The sequence below is a fragment of the Phascolarctos cinereus genome, unplaced genomic scaffold (assembly GCF_003287225.1).
Source record: "Phascolarctos cinereus isolate Bilbo 61053 unplaced genomic scaffold, phaCin_HiC Scaffold_5;HRSCAF=322, whole genome shotgun sequence".
NCBI classification, from domain to species: Eukaryota; Metazoa; Chordata; class Mammalia; order Diprotodontia; family Phascolarctidae; genus Phascolarctos; species Phascolarctos cinereus.
Window position 1 is genome coordinate 309,093,251 of NW_027555958.1, and position 8,024 is coordinate 309,101,274.

Consider the following 8,024-nt stretch of genomic DNA (forward strand, 5'->3'; position numbering starts at 1 on the left):
GACTTTATACCAAAGTGGAGTGATTTAAGCAAAGCTGATGTCAAACAAAAAGTGATTCTTTATCTCTCTCAATAATATTGATCATATATTTTGCTTATGTTGGCCAAGTGTTTGCTTCTTGTTTTAGGAGAGAAACCAATGAATGGCATTATCATAGGTCCAGCAGTTCATTTCTACTTGAGTCCTTCTCTGTCTCTGTCTTGCTATGAATGTACTGCCACCTCATGGCCTGACATAGCCTGAATTAAAGATGATATGCAGGACCAAACTATTGTCATTATGTAAATTTTCCCCTGAAGGGATCTGTTACCCAGAGAAAACTAAATAATCAAATATTGCCAATAAGGACTTTAAGATAGGCTAAGGGCATTCTTATTGCTGCATGCAAAATAATGAGAATATAAGTGGTAGTATAATTGTAACTCAGCTTATTGTCTATCCTTCTGCTTGTAGGACTTCTTTTCATTGCCTCTAGGAAAAGAAAGGACCTTGACCACATAATTTCAATATTAAAGATGGTCAGAATAATGCAGTAAATCCCCATGCATATCACTATCAGCACAATTTTCTTCTTTTTTCAAATATCTTTGTTTGCATTCAACAGCCAACATCGGTTCAATTGGAAGGAATCAAATTAATTAATTTGACTAAGGTGGCTTTTTCAGGAGCATAAATCTATGAAAGCACTGGGGGAAGCAAAGAAAACTTAAAGCTTTTGTAGACTCCAACCTTCACTTGCCCCAAGGGAACATGATATTTCAGCTGTATCTCTGCAGTGCTCAAAATGGTATGTGAATGACACAAATAGAGTCTTTGAAAATGGAGCAAAGAAGGACAGCTACACTTCATCATGTACATTTCTAAAGCATCTTTTGCCCCCAAACATTTTCTTGTATTTATCAATTTCAAAATGTCAGTCATGTCTTTGGAACTACCACCTTTACCTTTATCAGCCCACTTTTCTAAAAATGAAGGCAATCAATAAAGAAACATTTATTAAGTACTCACTATGTGTATGGCATTGTGGTAGGTGTTAGGGATTCAAAAAGAAAGAATGGAACAATTCCTGCCCTCGAGGAACTTATATTCTTTAGGGGAGATAACATGTGCATATATAAGTACATACAGTATAAATACAAAATCAATATTAGGTAATTAACATTCCATGATTGCTACTATTCAGATAAAGGTCCCTTCCTCTCCACTTTTTGCTCTCACTAGTTCAATGTACTCTCTACAATAAATCTGATATTAATCATTTAAACTTTAATAAGAATAAGAATAACTTGCTGTGATCTTATCTCTCCCATGGATATTTGCATTTAAGCCATGACTCTAATGTCTAATAGAGGAATAAATGGGTTAGTGCAGATTAAGCTGAACTTTTTTTTTTAATGACAAGACTAATTTGGCAGGAATATTCAGAAAATTACAGGAGGGGTTTTTTGGGTGTTTATTTTGTTTTGTTTTGTTTTCTACATTGAAAGGGAATTAGCTACAATACATCTAGGTCCCAATTAGTAGGAATAATGAATCCAGTGAAATGGTTATGTTATTCACATTTGTATTGCTCATTTCTATTGAGCTAGAACTGATGACCATATTTGTACATAATTATAACCCCAAACAGCATAAATCTGAATACATTTGACTACTTCATTGATTATTTATTCCTGCCAATCGAGACCTAGCTTGTCAGATATTGGAGAGATAGGACTCTCTCTGTGTGACATTCCTTTTAGCAGAAAATAGAGTATACTGGCTATACTATCTTTTTATACTAAGGGAAATGTTCCCATTGAAATCCAGGTACTGGACACTGGTTCCCAGATTATAACACTAATAAAAAATACCATTCTGTTTACCTGTTATTCACAGAACAGAATATGCCTTGGGCAAGAATAATTTAAAATGAAGGAATAAAATTATATTTAATATGAAAACAAAAAGGTTCTAAATTGTTAAGATTCTTGTATATAATTTCCACTTGGCAGATCACACAATTTGAATGAGAGAATGCCACAAGCCACTTGTTATTGGAGCAAGTGTGAAACCATGGTACTAAGATATCTAAATTACTTCCTCATTTGTGTACAGGAGTCTCAAAATAATTAAGTATCCATGGTATGCTCAGTGCTAGAATAGATGGAATGATGGGGGAAAAAATTACACAATCTCTGACATCAAGGAATTTATAAACTATGATAGAGGGAAAATAATTATACCAAAAAAATCATTATACTAGGTAGTGTGCAATGAGGCAAAGGAAAATCGCAGTTAAAGTTCTCTAGGAAAATTAATGAGGGAGATAATACTTTTAGTGGAAGGAATCAAGGATGCCTTCAGTGGGTGGCTTTGTGCATGGGTCTTGAGAAATAGAATGGTTTTATAGGTGGAGATGAAAAGTTCTAGGTACAGGATGGACTATGCTATTACACAGAAGTGGAATAGAACAGAGAAGGATGGAAAGTTGGAGAATGAAAATAATTGAGTTAAAAAACTGTATTTCAGATATTTCAGAAAATGATCTAATATCCAAGAAATCTGAAATAACAGAAATATGTAAGAACAAAAATGAGGAAAGTAGAGTCCATTGAGCTTGACTCTATTCTGGCATTGTGAATAGATATGAGAGGAAAAGAAAGCTAGGAAAGTAACTATAGTTCCTCCTTGGGAGGGTTATCCTATGAGGGATTCCTCATGAGTGCAAGTTGATTAATATTACTTATTTTAGTTAAGTTAATTCATTTTCAATGATAATGTACTTATTTTATTTCCTTCTCTTGCTGCTTCTCATTTAAAAAAATAAAAACAGAAACTTGTGACAAATACACATGTCAAAGAAAATTCCTTTATTGGTAATGTTCAAAAGATATGTGTCTTATTCTGCACTGTGAGTCCATCAACTCTGTCAGAAGGTAAGTAGCAAGTTTCATCACTGGTCCTCTGGAATCATGGTTATAATTACATTTATATAGTCATTTTTTCCTTGCCTCATGGGGATGGGATTGGTTTCCTCTATAGAATTTTATTCCTGGATTCTATTTATCTTTCCTCTGGCCTTTTGAAATATGCTTCTCAAAATCTAAGGTTTATACCATATTTCTTCCCATCTCTATCACAAATTTTAGAATAGAGTCTTCACCTTCCCCAAAATTATCGTCATTTCCACCCCAATTAATGGTTCCTCTCTATTAGTAAAGCTCTTTACCAGTTTTTCCCTGTTGGTTCTTCTACATTTTAAAGGATGAAATTATTGCAATGTCAAATCATCCAGGTATTAGGTACTCTGCTTTTCACACAGAGAGATAGCCCAAGCAGATTTCTGGATAAAGTCCTCCATCACTAACAAAAGATGCCTTTGTGCCAACCTCGTGATATGTTTCCTCTAGTTTTCATCTATTTTCTCTTTCTGTCTAGATTGTCATAATATACTTCAATGAAAAAAATGTTTCTGCTTTTCCTTCTATGAAACCTCCACCTAAATACTCTCCATTACATTTCTACTTTCTGGTTTCTGGACTTTATCATGTTTATACCTTGTTTTTTAACATCACACAGTGCCTCTTCCCCTTTTGCCTATCCTCTTTCACTTGAATAAGTATAAACAGGTATAGACATAAGTTTTGGTCTAATAAGTCTCAGTGACACCTGTGAAGTCAAATTTCCCCCTTAAGTTAGTACTTCTACTTTCTTTTGTTTGTTACCTAAACTTTGGACGTTTCTAGAGCTATTGGTGATTTTTTTTTCTCCTGTGAATTCCCTAATATTTTTCCTATTTTTCATTTTGGGGTGGAGGGAGATTAATATCTATAGTATCAAATTTTAAGGATATCTAAAATCAATTTTCTGCCTACCTAATCATTTTAACTTAAAGCCAATAATCTGTTAGCCCTATATTGTAAGCAGAAGTCTGGAAATCTAAATCCTATTCTTAGATACCACCTTATTAACCAGCTGTTAACTTTCTAAATTATACATACATACATGAATACATACATATATGTATATATATATATATATATATATATATATATATATATATATATATATATATATATATTCTTCCTATTCTGCTTTAAAGAGGCATAAGAGAGGAAAACACAATTTATTCCTTGATGACCTTCAATATCTTCTGCAAAACTTAATAATCATTAGCAATAATTTTTAGTTTTCTTCTAGTCATAGTATCTGTAACCTCACAAATTACCAAAATTGAATAGTTGTTATCCCTTTTGTTCATTCTTGGGAAGTGCTCTGTTATTGTTTGTATTTATGCCCTAGGATGCTAACAGACCTCTTATCAGTTAGATAAATAGTTGCTTCAAACGCTTGAGCAAGGAATAATCAAGACTACTACTCTTCCCTTCTTCCTTTGACCTTTAGGGGAACATTTCTTCCCTGATAGCTTCTATAGTGGTTCTGTTATATTATTCCTGGGCAGACAAGCAATTTCTTCTTCCTAAGTACATCAAACTAAACTCTTCAGCAGTAGCTACAAATATGATTAGAAACTACAATTGCAAAGCTATGTATTTTCTTCTCTTTCTTTTCTGTGTAATGCTCCTCCATTCTTTATACTCCTCATTACTGTTTTTTCCTCACCTCAAACCTGGATCCTTTCTCCCCTTCCACTGAGTCCTTTCTCCTTCTCCAATTTCTCCCCTTAGCAAGAGGAAATGTGAATGATATTCTTTGACCCCCTTCATTTTTTCTTCTAGAAGAAAGATTAGCCTATACTTGGAAAACAGATCATGATCATTTTCCTATGGTCCAGAAACAAACATCACACACTATTCAAGTCACTACTACATATGTTCTCTTCTCCATGTTTGTGATTTTTCAGACTGGTTTCTTGAAATTCTACTTGTACCTCAACCTCACATGTGGCTTCAATTTTTTAGTCAATTTCCTAATAACTTGAAAGTGATTCAAATTTCTTTCCATTGTTTCAACAACTCCATTGCCTTTGGCCACATCTACTTCTCTGTTTAGCCTTGAAGCAATCTTATTTTTTTCACAAATTTTTCCCACTCACAGATTTAGTCTTCTCAATTTTCTTAACTCTGAACAACATAGCTTTTCTTATTTACTTTGACTTATCTTTCCAGTGACCTTCTACTGATCCTTCTTGAATGTATCTCTTCTGTTTATACTTTTTAATCCACCTTAATCCTTTTATACCATCCATGATCCTAGTTCTCCTACAACTTAGAAGAAAAATCTGTATATGCATGTAGGCCCGGAGATAATTTTCCAAATTTTCTCCAATTTTATTTCAATTGTTGCCTAATATCTTAATCCCTGACCTACTTCATTAGTTTAAACAACATCCTATTATGTGTGTATACATGTGTGTATGTATGTGTGTATATAGTTTTTTTAATCTTCTTAATCTTATTCAGCTCAATATTTATTCCTCCTTTCTCCTGCTCCTTTGTCCACAACTTTCTCTCAGGAAAGGTGGAAATAGAAAGCATATCTAGCAAATTGGAAAAGATGACAAGTTAACATAATCAATATTTGAGAGATAGTAGAATAAAAAAACAAACACATTGCTTTTGAAGCTTTGATTGGTCCAATATTTCTGAGAAACTCTTCTAAATTATGCAGAAAGCAAAATGTTCTTATTTGTTTAGTCAAAGTTACCATTGCTATTCATATATCCCAATAAAGGTCAGTGACAAAAAAAACCCAACAAGCATTTACAGTGATAGCGAAGAATGGGAAATACAGTGGAGTCAATTAATTGGGGAATGGCTGAAGATGTTGAAGTACATGAATATGTTGGACTATTACTGTGATTTAAGAAATGATGAATATGGATAATATAACAAAGTAGGAAGACTACATGAAATAATCCAAAATAAAGTATACAGGACCTGGAAAACACTATTCACAAAGTAGAGAACAATGTAAATGGAAAGAGAAACAATTAAAAAATAATTGAAGCTGAGTGGCACAGAAGAAAAATGGCAAAGTTTGGCCATAAAGAAGTAGTATGAGGAGGCATTTAATCTTATTTCTTTGCAGAGATGGAGAACTTTGCATATGAAAAATTGCATATTATGTCAGAATTTTTTATATGTTTGTTAGTTTTATGAACTTTTTCCCCATGGGGAAAGGAAAATATTACAATAGGGAACAAATGTGTTTTAAAAAATAATCTTACCATATAATTTACTTCCCAGTCCTAATCACTAGATTTACTAACCTCTGGGATACTTTCTCAATTTCTTCAATAATTAAAGCATCTGGCCTACAGTTTTATTCTCCTGGCTATTCTCATTTAAATGTCAAAACATAAAAATCTGAATTAGGTTGTATTAAAATTAAATAAACACTAATACTAGGAGTTGTTTTAGGTGTTGAAAATACATAGGTGAAAACTGCACTCTGCACTCAAGGAATCTACCATCTCTTAGAGTTTATAAGATACGAGCACAAATGAATATGATATTTTATCAATTCCATTATTTTAAATGTATCTTGAAAGTGTTATCAAATACAAAGATACAAAAACACCATGTGCTAAATGATTTTCATAATTGTATTACCTAAATTTTTTTAAAAATCTGTCAACAAGCTAGGAGAAAGGTTAAATAAATTAGAGTACATTAATTTAATGAAACAACACAATGCAATTATGACTATGAAGTTTAAGAAATACAGAGAAATCTAGTAAGATTTTTACAAAATGTATAAAAAAGGAGAACCAGAAGAATGGAGCAAACATGAACTATGACGAGGTAAGAAGGGAAATAAATGAGAATGACTTGGAAAAAAATAAAGATTCCTCATGAAGGTTGGGAGGAAGTGACTGAAGACTCTGTTGTGCTATCTCATACATTGAAATTAATGAATTCATTTTAGTAGGATGGCAAAATAAAGACAGAATTGGCCTGGGTCAGGAAGATGGAGGAAATAGCCCCACATCTGCCACAAACTAATTGTGTAAACCTGAAAAAAGCACTTAAATTCTCTCTGTGCTAGGTTATTCATTATAACTATTAGTTACAGAAAAAGGGCCTATCAGCTTTGGTTAGGGATATTCTATTACCAGGAACTCCTCTATATCTTAGTAGGTTCCTTTTTTTCCCTTTTCTCTTTTATTATGTAGCTGAATAATTTATCACTTTTCAATTAACTTGGTTACATACTTCTCTGAACTTTGCTTGGTAGTCCTGGGAATGGCAGAGGAGTCCAAGATCACTTCCATACCATGAAAAGGCGTCAAAAGAGGACTTTAGGGGAAGATTAATCTTAAAGTTTTAAGGTTTATAAATGTCTCTCCTCATAATCATCCTGTGAGGTAAATGGAGAAATAATTATTCTTCCTACCTCCTATTTCACAGATGAGTAAACTAAATCTCAGAGAGAAAAGAAAATGACTTGTCCAAGGTCACAGAGTCAGTCAGTAATAGAATAAGATTTTGAGCTAAGGTCTCCTGACCCATTCAGTGCTCTTCCTCTATTGTAAAATCCCAGAATTTTAAAGTCAGAAGTGTCCATTCAGTGCTGCATGTTCCAAAATGGATCCCCCTTACCACACAGAGAATAAATATTTAATCCAGCCTTTCTTTTTTTTTTTTTTTCAGAGCTCTCCAGTGAAATGGGATTGACGGCTGCCCTTCCTGCTTATGGATTGCTTCAATTATTAGGACCATTTTTATTTTCCTAATATCAAGTCTAAGCATACCTCTTTTCACCGCCTATTCATTGCTTCTGATTTTGCCCTCACTACCACATTACCTCTCATTATGTTAAACTGAATCCTATTGAAAATCAAACAAGATTTTCTAGCATTTTTGTTGGCAAGGAACTGTTCAACCTCCTTATGTTAAGAAGGTAGAAACTAAGTTTTATTTGGGAGCTGGGGTGTAAGGACAGAGATAATTACAATAGGTCTTGAAATCACAGGCTGGTGTTAAATAGGAAGGAGAGGAAGTGAGGAATCACTGTAATCAACAGGGAGAGATACAAGATGGAATGATCTTTCAGCCTTGTCTTCTTTCCTGTCTGCA